This window comes from Theropithecus gelada, chromosome 3, assembly GCF_003255815.1.
Source record: "Theropithecus gelada isolate Dixy chromosome 3, Tgel_1.0, whole genome shotgun sequence".
NCBI lineage: Eukaryota > Metazoa > Chordata > Mammalia > Primates > Cercopithecidae > Theropithecus > Theropithecus gelada.
In genome coordinates this window covers 106,453,878-106,473,048 of record NC_037670.1, presented here as the reverse complement: position 1 = coordinate 106,473,048, position 19,171 = coordinate 106,453,878, and positions in this window count along the sequence as shown.

The following is a 19,171-nucleotide window of genomic DNA, read 5'->3' as shown; positions in this document are numbered from 1 at the left end:
CACCCTCCAGCAAAGACCACACAACACAACACAACACATTCATTTGCACAGAACTTCTAGAGCAATGAGGTCTCAGCAGAAAATAGGTGGTACACGCTAAAAGGATTAACTGAAGAGACTTTAATGAAGGGATTACTTATACAAAAGTCGAAAAATGTAAAGGAATTTTTAAAAACTAGTACCAAATCAGGGATAAGCATGAATGGGAAGACCTGAAAGAGCATGGCAGAGAATGTTACTACCAGAATTCAGTCAGAGTTTCAGCTGCGGAAGAGGGGTTGTCCCTGTCACAGCAATAGAACAGTGATTATCAATCCCATATGAGACATTGGCAATGTCTGGAAATATTTTTAGTTATCAATACCTTGGGGAAAGAAGATGCTACTGGAATCCAGAAGATACAAACCAGAGATGCCACTAAACTCCCTACAATGCATAGTACAGACCCTATAACAAAGAACTCTCCACCTCTAAATGTCAATAGGGCTGAGGTTAAGAAACCCTGAAATGGAGGAACAGAGCCACTGGCTGAACAATGGCTGGGTAGAGAGTAAATGAGAGTTGATGAGCCCATCTCCCTGTCCGGCTATATTTTGATTTCTTGCCAGCGCCTCCATTGGTTGAACCTAACGGGAAGCCACAGAGCTATGTATCCCAGATGATGTAGCTCATAGCACTCAGCCTCTGGGGCATTGACAAAGTGGGGAATGAGTCTTGAGAGACATGTGGAGAATAATCACATAGACTTCAATTCACTTTTAAGAGCTGAAACTTGAAAATGAGCAGAGGGGCAATGCTGTAAAATAAACAAAAAAACACTCAAAATTCTGAGCGTTGAGAGAACATGCATCAAACCAAGAATATAATTAAAAATACGGGAAAAAAAGGAAAATTCAGGGAAGAAAAATGCTTGGAAATTACAAATATAATAGCAAAAATGAAGACTTTATATGAGTGGTTTTATTTGGACCCTGAAAACCAGTGAAAATGTTAATTTTTGTCTAGGTTAATGGGGAGCAAAACATACAGCACACAGAACACATTAGACTTAGAAGTCAGGAGACAGAGGGGCTACAAGAACATAATCCCTCCAAATTAACAAAATATGGTAGGAAAACATTGGATCAATTAAAACCATTCAATTGGAGGATAGAAGCAATTTTATTTTGTTTCAAGTCCACTGTGGCCTCACTTCATAATTGGGTAACGTATATTCTTGTGTTATACAGTTTTGTTCACTTGTTTTGCCTCTAAATCTTATCAAAGTGCATAGTTAGGCTCCCTAAGCAGTAGGCTAAATTACATTTTTTTTTTTTTAAATTTTGATGTATTTGGCAACGTCCTGACAGCTGGTGTAAAAGGAAAACATTCTCTGCTTGAGAACCTCATGAATTTACCGAGCGAGATAATGACTGGACAAGTTGGAAATCCTCATCCCCTGGGCTAGGATCTTCAAATCACTGAGAAGGAAAAACAGGCCCTCCTAAGTGGGGTATTGAGGGGGAAGGAGTTGAGTTAAACAGTTGCCCTCACTCAGATTGTCTCTTTATTGGGCTTAAGGAACATGTATCAGTTTCTTAAGGAGATAGAGTTATACAAAACACACTGATCGAGATAATGAAAAGACAAGCTGCAGCCTGGGTAAAAATATTTACAAAAGACATATCTAGTGGCACTCCCAGCACTTTGGGAGGCTGAGATGGGCAGATCACCTGAGGTCGGGAGTTCAAGACCAGCTTGACCAACATGGAGACACCTCATCTCTACTAAAAATACAAAATTAGCCAGGTGTGGTGGTGCATGCCTGTAATCCCAGCTACTCGGGAGGCTGAGGCAGGAGAATCGCTCGAACCCAGGGGGCAGATATTGCGGTGAGCCGAGATCGCACCATCGTACTCCAGCCTGAGATGGAGTGAAACTCCATCTCAAAACAAAAAACAAACAAACAAAACTCAACAAGAACATGAACAACCTAATTTTTTTAAATGTGCAAAAGACCTGAATGGACACCTCACCAAAGGAAATATACAGATGGAAAATATGCATATGAAGAGATGTTTAACATCATACATTGTTAGGGAATTACATATTAAAACAACAGTGAGATAACATTAAACATGTATTATGATGGCCAAAATCCAAAACACAGACAACACCAAATGCTGGTGATGATATGTAGTAAGAGGAACTCTCATTCACTGCTGGCAGAAATGCAAACTGGAATAGCCATTTTGGAAGACAGTTTGGCAGTCTCTTACAAAACAAATGCACTAATGCCTCAAATAGAGCTATGTCACTGAAAGTCTACTAAATATGTAGGATATAGTTTTGCTCTGGTGTGTATGTTTGAAAACATGCATCACATGATTTGTGGAGGACTTATTCTTCCACACGTTTAGCACAAAAATTGTTGACATCGAATCAGAGATCAACTATGATGACCACAGTAGGAGATAACCGGAAGAGGTTTTACAGGGGCAGTCACCACTCAGGGTCGCTCAGCAGTAAGGAGACAAACCTAGGAGAGTGAGGGTTTACTGGATGCCTCCAGCTGAAGAGGTGAGTTAGCAGGACTGCTGCCTACTGTTGGGCCAGTTGGGCTGAAATCCAGCTCTAGTTTCGTTCTTGAATTCTTCTAGGCAGACTGCATCTGCCTAGAGGAAGGGTACCATTTCCTAATTTGCGCCAAGATGCTAAATGAGATAGAAGAGACACTGGTGGTTTCATAATCTTTCATGTGTACCTTTCAATCAGAATTAAGGGCTCTGGGGGCTGTATACCAGTGGTTTTGCTGGTGGGAGGATGTCTTAGTTCATTCTTCTGTTGCTTATAGCAAAATGTCTGAAATTTATAAAGAAAAAAAATTCTTACAGTTATGGAGGCTAAGAAATCCAAGGTCAAAGGGCCACATCTGGTGAAGGTTTTCTTCCTGGTGGGGACTCTGCAGAATTCTGAGTCAGTGAAGGGCATCACACGGTGAGGAGGATGAGTGTGCTATCCCAGGTCTCTCTTCTTATTCTTATAAATCCACCAGCCCCACTCCCATGTTAACCCATAAATCCATTAATCCATGAATGAATTAGTATATTCATGAGGGCAAAGTCCTCTTGACCTGATTACCTCTTAAAGACCCTCACCTCTCAGTACTACCACAATCAGGGATTAAGTTTCAACATGAGTTTTGAAGGGGACAAATATTCAAACCATGACAGTGGCATATCCATTGCAATGGTTATAGACATTTCAGGTTTGCTAGCTGTTACTATTACCCCAGTTTAAGCCCAGATTGAGGAGGCCTGGGTAAATGTAGGTAACATATATAGATTTTGATTTAGTTAAAAGTTTTTATTTGTACTTTTACAAAAGCATTTTAATATATACAAAACTTAGTGTTTTTTAGTGTAAGGTTAATTTAAGGTGACTTTTAGACAGGTAGGTACATTTTTATTTTCTATCCTTAGTCCCCCTGTCTTTTTTTTCTCCAAGAGTATCCTGACATTACTATATGTGGGACGTTATTTAACCTGCCTTTAAGAACATGTATAATTTGGTTTTGATGCGTGAAACAATACACTTTATTTAAAATGTTCAGGACATTATGTAGCTCTAGAGGACAGAAAAATAGATTTTTTAAAAAGCAAAGGAGCTAAATAATATAGCAATTACTTCCAATGACATTATATGCTGCCTATTCAGAGGGTTTTTCAAGAAACACACACTTTAAATGTTATGTGTTAATCAGACCCCTGTTCAATATGAAAATGATTAGGGCATAAACATTTCATAATAGGAAGTTATGATTGAGGACTGAGAATGATATCTCCTGACTTGCTCTGTGGAACAGATAATCAAGTTGTCTTTCAATGACTGAACCTGCAGTGAATGTTTTACTTGGGAAATAGATGAAATTGATTATATATTCTAGGCAAAAAAAAAAAAAAAAAAAACAAAAAACACACTGTAATTACTTTCAATCTCCTCATAAATGTTTTTCCACTAGCAGAGACTTTTAAAATTGTTAGAAATTACAAGAGGATGGGAACAAGAGCATGTTAATCATAGGAATTAAGAGCAGAAAAGACCTCTTGGGTTGGTCCATTCTTCTTCTTGCCAAGAAGGTACCACATTTATTCTGCTCAGTCCAACCTAAAGAATTTAGGTGATGGCCTCCACTACTTTTTTTAAGGCAGTCTTGCACTGATTTCTTTAGTGGGGTTCAGAAGACAATGGGGCTTTAACCAAACTTGCAAATCAATTTCTAAAACTGCCAGTCTTCAAGACAACTCTTTGGCCTGAAAATCATTTTGAGCCAATCCTGTTTGCAGTGCTGACCCCTCTTCATTATCTGCATTTTTGCATTGCCCTCTCTGTCACTAGACCAAAGCACAAGTTTCTCTTTCTGTCAAACACTACCCCATAGAATGAGGCAAACCTGGGCAGTCCTATGGCAAGACTGAACTATATACTTGAGTGCTGCTCTCCCCTCTTCACCCCAAGAATGCTTCCCCTCCTTTCGACAGATGACCTACACGAGACTGGTCAGGCCACTGGGCTTCTGTTTCTTAGCCCCTCACTGCTCTGTCCATCTCCCTCCTGGAACCTGCCATTCTGCATCTCATTACTAACCTCCCTCTAAACATTTCCACTGAATGCTTTGGAAACAAATTCTTGGTACCCTCAAAAGTGTCCTGTAAAGTTTCCTCTTTCTTTTTAACCTGATTCTCAATTTTGGTCATTTGTATTCTACCTCCATAATTTTTGCTATATCTGTACACCATTTGTTTGGGTAAATATGGGCTCTTTCTATTTCAGTTGAGAAACTGACAGGAAGAGGCGCATCTTAGCAAATGGAATAAAGCAACAAGTGCCAGGTACTTACATCTCAAAGTAAAGTGCTACCCAAGACATAATAGGATATTCTGAAACTAGTTCATTTTTAGTCCTCATCTTCTTCAAGTGTATGAATGGGTTGACCATATAGGGCAAGAGAAATTTTCTTCCCTTAGCTGCCATAGGAGGGATAGGTAGAAGATACACTATCAGAAGCAGAAACTGGCGTTCAGCTTTGGGAGTTGCCAGAGAAGGGACCTTCCCCTTACTAAAGAACCCACAGCCACATCTTCCTTTTTGAGGAAACTTTAGGGAAACACTTATAACCTCTCACTGGGAATCTGCGAGATCCACAGGGCACTGATGCAGATTTCATTTGTGACATTCTGCTCGTCTACTCCACTCCCCATGTGCTTCCCCACAAAATCTGAGAGGAGTCAAAGGTGGCATGGGATACGAAGAGGGGAAGAGCTGCACCAGCAGTTGCAGGGAGGGTAGGGAGGCCAGCCTTGCCCCTTCCCCACTTTAGACACCCCAGTCTGAAGCAGCACCAAGATGACGGGGAGAAAGGTTTCCCTTTGAAGCAAGTTTGGAGTTTTGGTAATTAAGCTGTACTGGTACCTTTAATTATTGAACTGACCCTGTTTTTTTGGACTGTAAGAGACAGAACGTCTTGGTACTATGCAACAGTGTCCAGAAAATGATATGGATTGGCCCAACAGCCGGAGGTCTACAGATAGAGTATAAAAGAATAACTGGGTTTGGGGCAGAAGAGAAAAAATGTTTCATCTTTCACTCTATGATATCGTACTCTTTCCTCATCTCACACTGTTAGCATTTGTGAGGCTCTTTAGAGATCCTTTAAGGCTTAGTATCCAGGGCTACATATATACACAGGGCCCACCAAATACCCAGTAGTGAAAAAAAGAGCCAAAATGCTCCAGTGTCAAAACCATTCTGGAGGCACAAGAACATCCTATCAATTGGCTGTATTTAAAGATTCAGAGCTCTGAGTGGAATCTTATCCATGAATATGAACTTAATGGTTTTTCTTAAATTATTTGTAATCAGTTTTTTGAGCTATAGTTTATATAAAGTGTATCCCTTGTTAGGAGTAGAGTTCTATGAATCTTAAAAAATGTACACATTTATTTAATTACTACCACAATTGAATTATAGAATATTTCTATTAGCCTGAAAACTTTGTGTCCTTTTTCAATCAATCCCTACTCCCCACCACCACCAACTCCTGTTTTGGCCTTTCCCATAATGTCATATAAGTGGAATCACACAATGTATAGTATTTTCTTCCTGGCTTATTTTATGTAGTATAAAGTTTGGAGACTCATCCTCATTCTGTGTATTAATAGTGCCTTTTTATTACTGAGTAGGATTTCACTGTATGTTTATACCATCATCTGTTTATCCATTCATTAGTAAACTGATATTTGGATTATTTCATTTTCTGGAGATTATAAATTAAACAATTCACCTTAAAATCTTAAAATTTTCTTTAGTTTTATCTTGAACAGTAGGTTTGGAATATTAATTACACATGTATATATATATATTTAGGGAGACAGAGATATTAATACAAATACATAACTATGAATATGAAGCCTTTTGTCTTTGTACACTGGGATAAAGGAAATAACATTCTTGTTGGAGGAGATGGGCATCTATGGGTAAAAATAAGATCTGAAATACTTGTTTTAAAAAGAGAAAATATATTTGAAATACAAATGAACCCATACAAATACAAATGAGCCAAGTACAAATAACTAATTAAGAAATATTTTCTCCATGATTTACCTTTGTCATCTTTATTTTTCTTTTATCAATGTCTTATGGTGAGTTACCTCTAGCAACTATTGCCAATTATCAAAAACCACAGCATGAAAAGTATGTGAAGAAAAGTGTTTCTTTAGAGAATGATGACCAAAATCTCAAGTATTTGTGTTCAATTTCTAAGTTATTAGGAGTTTGCTCTCTAGTCATCAGAACTCAAGAAATTATCATTCCACTTGAGTAAGAACTTCTGTTATTTCTTAAGAATCAACATTCATCTTTCAGATAAGTAGAATAACTTTTTCAATTTTGCTTTGAAAAAGAGAAAAGGATTGGAAATGACCAGCTATCAATTTTATTGATATTGAAGATTTGGATTATGTAAAATCAATGGACTTTTAACAAGGGCAGAGGAAATCGAATGAGGAAAAATGTGCTCAGCTATGAGCTCTGCAACCTCGTGATACAGAAGGGGGTAAGGGAAATGCTGTGTAGAGGAGGGTGTGGTCCCTGGCTAGGGCTCCACCCCGGGGCCTGTGCCTACAGACCTAGGTGAGGACAGGCATTTTTTTTTTTTTTTTTCTGCCAAAATGATTCATTTTCCAAGATCACCCTGGCCTATCACACCCCCATACTGTGCCTACAAAAACTCTGAGACCCTAGCAGCCAAGCGGCTGGACATTGAGAGGAACACATCAGCAGAGGAGAGATGCAGGCACACTGGCAGGCCATCAGCTGGGTTGGGGGCAAGAACAAGGCGGAGTCTGCCTCTCAGAAGAGAGCCCTGGCTGCTGAGTGGCCTGACTCCAGGGAAAAACCATCTCCTTTCTGGCTCCCCCATCTGCTGAGAGCTACTTCCACTCAATAAAACCTTGCACTCATTCTCCAAGCCCATGTATGATCCGATTCTTCCAGTACACCAAGGCAAGAGCGCCAGGATACAGAAAGCCCTCTGTCCTTGTGGTAAGGCAGGGGTTTAATTGAGCGAACACAAGCCACCTACGGATGGCTAAACTAAAAGAGCACCCTGTAACACACACCCACAGGGGCTTCAGCTGTAAATATTCACCCCTAGACACTGCCATGGGGTCAGAGCCCCACAGCCTGCCTGTCTCCCCCTAGAAGTTTGAGCAGTGGGGCACTCAAGAAGTAAACCACAACCCAATCACATGCCCTGTGAGGGGAACAAGGGATCTTTTCCCGTTTCACTCTGCTTTAAAATAAATTCATCATTACCAATCTCTGAATAATTAATGGGAGATGAAAGAATAATATTCTGGAAAATAGGTGCCAAGGAACAAGTAATAACACAAAGGAGAAGGGGCTTCATCATTGTCAATCAAAAATAGTTGGGCTGGTCATGGTGGCTCATGCCTGTAATCCCAGCACTTTGGGAGGCAGAAGTGGGTGGATCACCTGAGGTCAGGAGTTTGAGACCAGCCTGGCCAACGTGGTGAAACACCATCTCTATGAAAAATACAAAATTACCCAGGTGTGGTGGTGCATGCCTGTAATCCTAGCTACTTGGGAGGCTGAAGCAGGAGAATCACTTGAACCCGGGAAGTGGAGGTTGCAGTGAGCCAAGATAGTGCCACTGCACTCCAGCCTCAGCAACAAGAGTGAAACTATATCTCAAAAAAAAAAAAAAAAAAAATGTTGAGCAAATGTCATATTTATGGCTTGAGAGAACAAGCATCCTCTAAATTCCAGATAATCAGTTTACAAGTAAAATCTTAGAGCACAACTTAAACGTATAAGTTGGGGAGTATCTACATTTTAATAAAATTATTTTTGTCTCTCTATTCTTCTCATCCATATATCAAATAACATGCTTCTTCCATGTAATTTATAGATTTCCTAAAAGTAGTTTAACGCTAACAAAGCAGAGCATCTCATTAAATATCTACTTGACTTAAGAAATTAAAGAATACACATAATTAAAACTAAATAATACACATAATTTTCAAGCACATGGAACCTTTGTGAAAACTGATCTCAGAAAGGAGGTCTTCATCTATTTCAAATAAACAGACTACTTTCCCTTACCTTAACGCATTATAATTAGAAACAAATGGTATTAACGTTGCCCTAAAAAGATATTTTTTGCTTCAAAAAGACCAAAAAACTTTAAAACAAACAAAAAAGAAAACAAAAAGGGGAGAGAAGGGGAGTAAGATCTTCATGAATAAGCTTTTATATAGCTTTACTAAAGGAATAAGAGAACTTTAGTATTAATGGGAAATGTGATATGTATGTTAATAGAATGGCTCATATAGTAAAGATGTTGATTTTCCTTACATCTGCAACATGTACAAGCGGCTAGAGTTTAGAATCCAAAATATTCAAAGAACTCCTGTTAACAACCACAATAAAAGACAATCTAGTAGAAAAATAAGCAGAGAATATGAATAGACAAGTCAGAAAAGATAAAATGCAAATGACCAATAAACATTTAAAAGGAAATCAATTTCACCAGTAATCAGAAAAATTCAAATTATAATAAAGAGATTGTATTAGTCTGTATTCACACTGCTGATAAAGACATACCTGAGACTGGGAAGAAAAAGAGGTTTTATTAGACTTACAGTTCCACATGGCTGGGGAGGCATCAGAATCATGGCAGGAGGTGAAAGGCACTTCTTACATGGTGGCAGTAAGAGAAAATGAGGAAGAAGCAAAAGCGGAAACTCCTGATAAACCCATCAGATCTTGTGAGACTTATTCACTATCCCGAGAATAGCATGGGAAAGATTGCCCCCATGATTCACTTACCCCCACCTGGGTCCCTCCCACAACACATGGGAATTCTGGGAGATACAATTCAAGATGAGATTTGGGTGGGGACACAGCCAAACCATATGAGAGATGTTATTATCTTTTCATCCTTTTAAATAACAAAAACATTAAAACATCACACAATATCAAATACTGGAAAGATTGTGAGGAAGTGGATATAATATTGTTGTAGCCCTTCTTAGGAGCAATTTGGCAATATCAGTTAATAAATCTGAAAAACAGGTTTAACTGATTACTATCTTCCTTAAGCCAGCCACAGGACAACAATAATCATGACAGCTTTACAGGCCTGGAATGCCTACTTGGTAAGGTGACTATTCCAAGTCCTTTTTGTGTATGAATTCATCCGATTCCCATAACAACTGCATGGTGCAGAAGCTATTGCTATTCTTTCTGGGTGGGGAAACTAAGGTGCAGAGAGATGAAAACCTTGGCCAAGGTCGCCTGAAAGAACTAGTCTTTGACATGCGACTGTCTGGCCTCCTGAGCCTGATTTCGACCACTCACCACATGCTGCCTTTCTAGGACAACACTCTCTCATGTACGCAAAGTTATGAGGGCCAAAATATTTCACAGCTGTGAGCAAAATTGGAAGCAAAATAAATATCTTCCAAGAGGGCATTAGAAAAATGAAATGTCTGAATACTGTTTGTGATTAAAGGATAAATTAATACATGGACAGATCTAAAAAAAAAAGTATGGTAAGAAAGGTTTTATATATATATATATGTGTGTGTGTGTGTATATATATGTGTGTGTGTGTATATATATGTACAACTTATAAAAAACCTGTCTGTCTAATGGAAACTTGGGGTGGGGGAAGGTATGGCTAAGTTACCACGAAGTTTGTAACAAAATATTTTACTTTTAAAATAACATTTTACTTTTTCAAAGTAAACTTTCAATGGAAAGTTTTAAACGATATTTTGCTTTTCCAAAATAAACTTTTGATGGAATAATACATATTTTAATCTATCAATAAAAGAACCAAACAGATGCAAACCAAATAGGCTTAGTAAAACTGAAGGGAGAAATCATTTTAACCACTAATGTATGGCTTTATTTGAAAAAAGGAAAGTTCACATACTACACATGTAATTTTAAAAACATTAACATAAGGTGAGAATTAAGTAATTCAAATACTTATGATAATTTATTCTGTGTTATTGGATTATAGGTGATGATTATGTGCTTCTTTATTCTATGATTTAGAAATTTCCAAATATAAAAAGAAATACAACCCAAATAAGAAAGAACAAGCAGGAAAAGGAAGAAACAAAGGAAAGAATGTAAGGGAAAAAAGCACAAAAAAACGGTGGCTTATATTTTCAAAGCTTACGTCTGTTGGGTTTCAGGATGTGCACACACTGGAGGAATACAAAAGAGAAGAATATCATAAAGGTTCTGGTATTAGGAAAACTGGTACCAAGAATGTACCTGGCATGGCATTAAACACATATGTTTAAGACAACCACATTAGTCTGGTGGTTTGCTTTTCTATTTAGTGTGTGTATGTTTTCTGTATTGGAAAAAGAAGAGCAAAGAAGGAATATGTTTAGTGTGTAGAATCTAGTATGATATTCCCAGGAAACAGAAATAAAGTTGAGCTTTTGAAACTCCAGTTGAAGTTGTATAAAACAATCTGGAAGTCATAATTAATGTGTAATGTGTCAGGATCAAAATTTGCAAATATCTTGACAAGCTGGAAACCAACAAAATACAATTTATCAAGGATGATTCATTCACTTTGTTGGGTGTGGGGGTGGGTGGGGCATATTTATGTGCTCTATGGAGGTTACAAAGATGAATGAGAAGTAGTCACTGCCAGGGATGATATAAAAATATTTAGCCACTAGTATGACAATAGCATCAGGCAATCAGAAAGAAGGCAAAAAACCAACAAGTACTCCCATCCCCACCATGGCCCTCGCCCTCAAGAAGCTGGGTAATATAATAGGACAATAAGAAAATGTATTCACTGCCATGCAATGCAGAATGATTGTCACAGATCACTGTAAAGGGCTGGAAGTGTGCGTGTGTGTGTGTGTGCGCGTGTGCGTGCGTGCGCACGCGCACATGTGCTCATGCTGGGTAAGAGTGGGTATGGAGGAGATGAACCTCAAAGAAGGGATGAAACATCAAAAGATGGAGAAAAGGACATTCCAAAGAGAAAAGAAAGACTGAGAAAAAGTGTGAAGGCAAGAAAATATAGGAATCTTTACCAGAGAATCCAGAATAGATAGCCCAAGGTAGCTGGAAAACAGGTGTAGAAAAAAACATACATCAGGATTTTGCCTAGATCATGTAAAGTCTACATGACAAGAAAATGTGTTTGAATTTAACTCAAACACATTTTGAATTAATAGTAATAGTGAGTCACTGAAGTGATAGTAATAGTGAGTCACTGAATAGTAATAGTAATAGTGATAGTAATAGTTTCACTGATAGTAACAGTGAGTCACTGAAGTTTTCTTGATTTAAAACGAGCAACCTGACTAGAACCATCAGGCGAGTGAAAGTATTCCATCTTGAGCTATTCTCATGATCTCCTCTTGTACTAGACAAAATAATGACCCCCCAAGGTGTCTGTGCCCTAATTTTCAGAACCTGTGAATATGTTACCTTTGCAGATGTGGGTAGGGTCAAGGGCCTTCTGATGGGGAGATAATCCTGGATCATCAGAGTGGGTCCAGTATAATTACCCGAGTTTCTCAAAGCAGAGAACCTTTCCCATCTGTCAGAGAGAGATACAATTTGAGAAGGACTCCTTCTTTATTGCTGACTTTGAAAATAGAGGACAGGAATAATGAATCAAGAAATGAAGTGACCTCCAGAACTGGGAGTAGTCCTCAGAGGACTATACACATGAAAAGGGGGATCTCAGTCCTGAAACTGCATGGAACTGAATTACACCAACCACTCAATGAGCAGGAAACAGATTCTCCCCTAGAGCTGCCATAAGGAAATGCAGTCCTAGGCAACCTAATGTTATCCTGGTGAAATCTATACTGGACTTCTGACCTACAGAACTGTAAGACAGTAAAGGTGTGTTTATGCTGCAAAGTTTGTGAAATTGTTATAGCAGAAGTAGAAAACTAATACTTATAAATTTTAGGCACTTTGGTTCTTACAATTCTTCCAATGACTCATACACCCTCCTGCCCCAGAGTCTTTGCATGCATTTTTGCATCTAACTGGTATACCTTGTCTCAGATCCTACCACCTCCACACCCTTTGTGAGGAAAGTTTCTCTATCTCTACACTTTACGATTGCTACTTTCTCAGAAAGGCCTCCATCAAATCTGAATTCCCACTGTGGCGGTGTCCCCTGTTGTATCTCAAAGTCTCAAAGTCTCTTGCTCACTCATTGCAGATGTTCAGTAATATCTGCATAAGAAAGTAGAATTTATCAGTTCTGTTGTACCTCCAAGTGTTCATTTGCTCACACAAGGTAGTATCCACCAGATCGCTCCTTTGTAAAAGAATTGTTTATGTTTCTAATTAATAAGTATTCTGTGTGACAATAGTTTGGGACCCTGTGAATGTCTTCTCTCCTAAGATTTGACTCAATTGTTTTAGAAGTCATTAATGATCCTTGCTATATCTATTGATATAATTGGACACAAAATTGTAATATTCTAACTCTATCTTTTCTTCTATTTATTAGCTGATATTCTGTTAAGAAGAGTATTCTTTCCTCAGCCTTCTCTTTAATATTGCTATGGACATAGATGCACATATACACATATAGCCATATATATAGCTGTATGTATATGTGTGTATATCTATATGGCTATAAATGTGACACACACACATATATATAGCTGTATGTATATGTGTGTGTATATCCATATGGCTATAATGCCGTATGGCTATATGGATATACACACATCTGTATACATACATATACACACATATGCATGTATATATGTATATATACACACACATATATAATAGTTTTTTCCCCATGAATGTGATTTAATTGTTGTCATTACTCTGATGCTTACTTGTCTCTAATTTGGCCAGAGGTGGCCCCTTCAAGCCAACTGCTATGTCCTTTTCATAGTATCACTTTAGACTTTGGTTACTTTCTTGCTTCCTGGCACAAATTTTTCCAAGTTCACCTTCTATTTTCTCTGCCTCAGACCTAGAATCATAGAAACTAGAAGAACAAAAAGTGACAATTATCTCATAGAAAGAAGTTTACTACAAAAAACACAAACTATTTTTGTCCTTATGCTGAGTATGGTATAAAATACTTGAGGAACGTAGGCTTAAAACTGCTTAATAAAATTTTGTATTAAGCCCAGAAATAAATCTGTGCATTTACAGTGAACTCATCTTTGACAAAGGTGCCAAAAACATACACTGGGGAAAGGACACTCTCTTCTACAAATAGTGCTAGAAACACTGGATCTCCATATGCAGAATAAAGAAACTGGACCCTATCTCTGGCCATTTACAAAAACAAACTAAAAATGGATTAAAGACTTAAACCTAAGACCTGAAACTATGAAACTACTAAAGGAGCATTGGAAAAACACTGTAGGATATTGGTCTTGGCAAAGATTTCTTGAATAAGATCTCAAAAGCATAGGCAACCAAAGCAGAAATGGACAAATGAGATCACATGAAGCTAAAAAAAAGAGTCTGCACAGCAAAGGAAACAACAAAGTGAAGAGGCAATCCACAGAATGCAAGAAAATATTTGCAAGCTAACCATCTGGCATGAGATTAATAACAAGAATATATTAAAAAGTACAAATAACTTAGGAAAAAATAAGCTGTTTTAAAAATGGGCAAAAGATCTGAATAGACATTTCTCAAAAGAAGACATACAAATGGCCAACATGTATATGAAAAAATGCTCATCATCACTAATGAGAGAAATACAAATTAAAACTACAATGAGATAGCATCTCACCCCAGTTAAAATGGCTTTTATGCAAAAGACAGGCAATAACAAATACTGGCGAGGATGTAGAGAAAGGGGAGACCTTGTACATTATTGGTGGGAATGTAAATTAGTACAATTGCTAAGGAGAACAGTCTGAAAAACTAAAAATAGAACTATCATATAGGCTAGCAATCCCACTACTGGGTATATATCCAAAAGAAAGGAAATCAGTGTATCAAAGAGATATCCTCACTATCATGTATATTGCAGCACTATTCACAGTAGCCTAAATAAGGAATCAACCTAAGTGTCTGATATGGTTTAGCTGTGTCCTCACCCAAATCTCATCAACAATTGCAATCCAAATTGTAATCCACATGTGTTGAGGGAAAGACCTGGTGGGAGGTAATTCGATTATGGGGGCAGTTTTCACCATGCTGTTCTCATGATAGTGAGTTCTCATGAGATCTGATGGTGTTTTAAGTGGCAATTTCCCCTGCTCTCTCTCACCTACTGCCATGTAAGACATGCTTGATTCCCCTTTGCTTTCCACCATGATTGTAAGTTTCCTGAGACTTCCTAGCCGTGCTTCCTATTAAGCCTGTAGAACTGTGAGTCAATTAAACCTCTTTCATTTTTAAATTACCTGGTCTCAGGTAGTATTTTTAATAGCAGTGTAAAATGGACTAATACAGTGTCCATCAGTGAATTGGTAAAGAAAATGTGGTATATGTACACAATAGAATATTACTCATCCATAAAAAGAATGAAATCCTGTTATTTGCAACAACATGGATAGAACTGAAAGACACTGTGTTAAGTGAAATAAGCCAGACACAGAAAGATAAATATTGCATGTTTGCACTAATATGTAAGAGCTAAAAAACAATTGAACTCATGGAGATGGAGAGTAGAATGATGGTACCAGAGGCTGAGAAGAATAGCCAGGAGGTTGGGGTAAAGAGTGGATGGTTAATGGGTACAATAATACAGTTAGATTTTAAAAGGAGTAAGATTTAGTGTTCTGTAGCACAGTAAGGTGACTATAGTTAATAATTTATTATGTATTTCAAAATAACTAAAAAAATGAAATTGGAATGTGGCTAACATGAAAAAATAATTGTTTATGGTGACAGATACTTCAATTACCCTGATTTGATCATTATGCATTATATGCTTGTATCAAAATACCTCATGTATACCATAAACATGTGTAAATATTATATATCCAAAATCATTAAACGCTTAAAAAAAATTTAAAGAAATCATTGAAACACCAGAAAAATGACTCAAAAACAGATGGACAACATGAAATTGAATGAAACTCTGGCTCTGCAAAGTTTGTATACAACTTAAAGTTTCCCTCAAATACTTATTTGAAATCAGTGACAGTTCTCAAACTTGAAAGTGCATCAGAATCATTAGAAGAGCCTGTTGAACACAGATTGCTGGGCCCCACCTCCAGGGTTTCTCATCCAGTAGGTTTGAGTTGGGGCCTGAGAATTTGCATTTCTAACAAGTTCATAGATGATGCTGATGCTGCTTGTCTGGGAATCTCACTTTGAGAACTATATGTTATAGAAGTTATTCCATTTGATTCTTTTGTTTTTCCGTGATATGTCATTTCCCTGATGTGTTTCATAATCTGTACGTCACTAAATTTCAGTCATATTAGTCCTAGTACCTACATACTTGTCTGGATAATTATATATTCGTGAGCAGGGAAAACCAGATTGGGGAGGGTGCTGGATTGCCATAAGAAGCTGGGATTTGTTCATCTGCTGGCCATCAGGGGGAGTGCTGGTCAAGTTTTGTGCTGGAATCCGCTTAGAAGTTTGTGTTGCTCTTTCTAGGACTGTACATTACTCTTCTCTAATAAGTCCTCACCATTCACTAAATAAATGTGGTATAAAAGCTTCTATCTTTTCTACCCCACATGATTTTGTTCTTTTTTTCTCCATTATAGCAAAATAGCTAGAAATATTTGACTTTCTGTCTTCACTTCCAGACTTCCCTTCCCATCTCTATCTTCTCTTCTACCACCACCTCCAGGTTGCCAACTCTACGGCTCATTCCTGGTTATCATCTTACTTGTCCTCCTAGCAGCATTCCATATGAGTGATTTCTACCCTCATATGTTTCTCTTCTTTGCTTGCTCTCCTCCCCTTCTAACTTCTTGTTTGCTGCATCCATCTCTTTCAGTGCTCCAAAATACCCTAGTTTCTGATATGAAATATCTACTGTTCTCCATGTATATGAACTTCCAGGTGATCTCATCTGGCTTTAAATATCATTGCCACACCACACCATGAATACCATTTGATGATGGCTTCCCCACCCCACCTACTCTACTCTTGGCCTAATCTGCCTGATGTGTTATTTACAATCTGATGTACTTAGCATCTCTGCAAAATGCACCTTAATTCTCGCCTAAACTTCTACAATCTCTCTGAAAACTCTTGTATTCCTTCTTCCTGACTTCTCTTTAAAACTCAATAATGAAATATCTTTTTACTTGTATCTTTTCATTTCTTTCCTTCACAAGTAACCCTGTGACTGAAAACTTTATTTTTAATTTTTTTTTTTTGAGACAGAGTGTCGCTCTGTCGCCCAGGCTGGAGTGCAGTGGCGCTATCTCGGCTCACTGCAAGCTCCGCCTCCCAGGTTCACCCCATTCTCCTGCCTCAGCCTCCCGAGTAGCTTGACTACAGGCGCCCACCACCGTGCCCGGCTAATTTTTTGTATTTTTTTTAGTGGAGACAGGGTTTCACCGTGGTCTGGATCTCCTGACCTCGTGATCCGCCCGCCTCAGCCTCCCAGAGTGCTGGGATTACAGGCGTGAGCCACTGCGCCCGGCCTATTTTTAATTTTTTTTAGATGGAGTCTAATCTCTCTCTATCACCCAGGCTGGAGTGCAATGGTGCTATCTCGGCTCACTGCAACCTCTGCCTCCCAAGTTCAAGTGATTCTCCTGCCTCAGCCTCCCAAGTAGCTAGGATTACAGGCATGCACCACCAGGGCGGGCTAATTTTTGTCTTTTTAGTGGAGACAGGATTTCACCATGTTGGCCAGCCTGGTCTCAAACTCCTGACCTCAAGTGATCCACCCGCTTCAGACTCCCAAATTGCTGGGATCACAGGCATGAGCCACTGTGCCCAGCCTGTGACTGAATACTTTAATTTATCCGCATGCCTAAGCACATTTTCTACAATTACTCCCAGTCTTCTCATTGCTTATTCTTTAAATTTCTTTGAGATAAACCATATATAACAATGAACATAATTTTGTATGGAGTGTAGATAATTACTAAATATGAAGCAAACAGCAATAAAAGAACCTCTTTAGCAATAACAAGAATTTCTATGTGTGTATATACATATGCATTTGTATGTATATATAAATATATGTGTGTATATACATACATTTGAAAGCCAGAATAGACAATACAGTCATTTTGAAAGATTTTTACCCTAAAATTTGAGAGCCCAGGTTTGATGCTTTAAACCTCAATTCAATATGCCTCTTTTAAAAGATTCACCTTTTTACATAAAACTGGGATTATGTATATATACATGAAAAAATGAATGAACATCAAAGTCTATTCAAAATGTTCAAAGTAAGAGCTTTTTCAGATTACACTCATAGAAGTTTCCAGGCTTTATAGTTCCATTGAGGCTCTAGATAAATTATTTTAATTGAATCTAAGTTTGTTGCATTGATACACACACACTGGCCTGCAGTAACACTAGTGAAATTTTCTATGTGAAACCAGTCAAGAAATATTTGCCAAATATCCTTTGGTCAGTGCACAACTGCAGCGACCAAGGGACTCATTTGTTTTTCTTCCTAATTGTAGATGCCATGGCCAATCCCTGGTCTCTGAGAAATGAGGCAGGTCATAAGGCAAACTAGGCACCAGGTCTATGTCCCAGTGGATTTCAGGAACTGACCAGGTGAAGGCAGTGGGATGAAGGAGAAAGGACACAGGGTTTTGAGACAGATGAGACAGAGATAGTCCATCTCTCTCACTTACTAGCTGGGTTATCTCAAAGATTTTATTTAACTCCTTTGAACTTCACCTGTAAAATAGGAAAATTAAGATTTCATAAGTTGTATAAAAATAGAATGTGAAATTATGTAGCAGTACTTTGTAAAGAGCTATATCCACATTCATATCTGTATCTAGCCATACATTCCTTCACCTACCTTTCTAGAGTCACCTAATTTCCACCCACTTCTGTAATAGAGAGTGCACTCTTAAGTTTTGTATGTGAAGTTCATATATTGTAAGTGTAAAAATATTCAAGTAATAGCTACTCCAGACTTTTCTTAAGGTGACACGTTTTCCTATCATGTCATCTTTGTCATGATTTATTTATTTACTTCATTTCTGGCCAAAATCACATAAAAGCTAACAGTTTTTCCTTATGCCATAGATTAGGAAACAAAGTCAAATTCATCCAGTGGTGTTTTTCTGGTCGGAATTTCCTACAAATGAATACTCTCTATTTTGCTATGATATTCCTAATACATGCAAATTATGCAAGCCAATGGAGAAAGTGAGTAAGATATTGAGAACTAGGTTGGCACAAAAACATTTCCAGATTTCACTGGCATGTGAGGTTACATCTGCATCAATACGCACATTTCTTGATACAGTGCGGGATGCACCTAATACACAGGAAGTCCAGGCACTTGTGAAATTTCCCTTCCTCAAGTGTTTCAGAGTATTTACAGAGTGACAGTCTCTGTCATGTAGTTAGAAACCATTTCAATCATGCTGCTGATCTCTCTGCTTGTGACCCACGGGATTGGAAGCAAGGCAGAAGAGAAGGAGGCTCACTGGAGCTCTTGTTCTCA